We start from the raw sequence: 1,722 nt of genomic DNA, 5'->3' as shown, positions 1-1,722 counted from the left end.
TCGTACAAGGCCATCCGATCCCTTGTGTACATCGATGATTCGCCCCAGCGGCCATTTGGCAGGTGGATAGCGTTCGTCCAGGATGAGGACGAGCGTACTCTGCCGCAATGAGTCCGCCGTTGCCACTTTGAAATGCCTTGAAAGCGTTGGATGTATTCCGTTGACCAGCGCTGCCAAAATCGGTCCAGCATTTGCCGGACAAGTTGCCATCGAGACAGCCGGGAGTGAGCCACTTCTAATAGAGATGGTTCCGGGGGGGCCGTAATCGGTCCTCCGATAAGATTTTTAGAATATAAAGTCCTTTCCTTACTTTTGCTATATCTGGATTGGTTAATGTAATTATTAATTTGCTGCCTATCCAAAGTTGAGAAATAGATGGAAAATCTTCTGCGAATTCTAATTAGAATATAAAGTCCTTTCCTTACTTTTGCTATATCTGGATTGGTTAATGTAATTATTAATTTGCTGCCTATCCAAAGTTGAGAAATAGATGGAAAATCTTCTGCGAATTTTAATAAAACATCGAGAAAATCTAAAAATTTTAGTATTTTTATATCTTAGAGATGATTTTCATAAGATTACTTATTTTTATTATTACAGAAATAAATACTACGTATATTTTAACTACAGTATACGTACACTATTCAATATATTTAAACTCTTTGTGAATATTTGTATGTTATACATATGTATACACGATTCCAGATCAAATTAGAAAGTAAATGTCTAAAAACTTTTTGTTCTTCTTACAAGGAAACACATTACGAAAGTATCCCCCTCCGATTTAAATGACCTTTGGATATATTAAAATACAGACAAAAATAAGGTATAGTCGAACCTCCGTAAAGTTAACCTCCGTTTTTGTCTTAACCTCTGTAAAAGTCACATTTTAACCTCCCATATAAGAATTCCCTCTCTTATGGTGACTCCCATTACATATACCAGCGTATGCGCATGATGTAAATCAAGGTTATTTAAGGTTATGTTTCGTCTGCGCCATTGAAAAAGTGGGGATAGAGACGGAGTTTATTTTTACGAAGGGATGTTGGTCCCGACAAGTTACTTTTATGGAGGTTCGACTGTACTCATTATTTTTTATAGGTGCTAAATCGCACATTAAGGAGATGATATCCAACCTTGAAAAAAAATTTTTTTTCTTTCTGATTGGAAATATGTAAACCGTTAAAAATATGAAAAAATGTTTTAAACAAAAGTTTTACGACTTCAAATGCGCTTTAACAATGGTGCATTTTAATTTAAAAAAATATATTTTTTTTATTATCCTCCACCCCCACTCTTAATTTTTAAAAATTAATATGCACCATTGTAAAGCGCACTTGAAGTCGTAAAGCTTTTGTTTAAAATTTTTTCATATCTTTGACGATTTACATGATGTTTACTTATTGTCAGAAAAATAGATTTTTTTCAAGGCTGGATATCATCCCTTTAATGTGCGACTCATTGTCAGTATGTATAAAAAAATTGCTAGTATCTTATTTTTGTCTGAATTTTAACATATCCAAAGCTTATTTAAATGGGAGCGGGACTTCAATGTGTTCCCTTATTAGTACTTGTAAATAAGTACTTAATTTTTAAATTGTTTAAAGTAAAGAACTAAAAAGAATTATCATTTTAAAATATTTTATTTTGCATGTAGATGATAATGTCACAAGAAATTAGATATTTTTAAACCATTTAATTTACTTTGAACTTATTCAATAC

Source organism: Wasmannia auropunctata, unplaced genomic scaffold, assembly GCF_000956235.1.
Source record: "Wasmannia auropunctata unplaced genomic scaffold, wasmannia.A_1.0 LD336090.1, whole genome shotgun sequence".
NCBI lineage: Eukaryota > Metazoa > Arthropoda > Insecta > Hymenoptera > Formicidae > Wasmannia > Wasmannia auropunctata.
Note: the sequence above shows the minus strand (reverse complement) of the source record.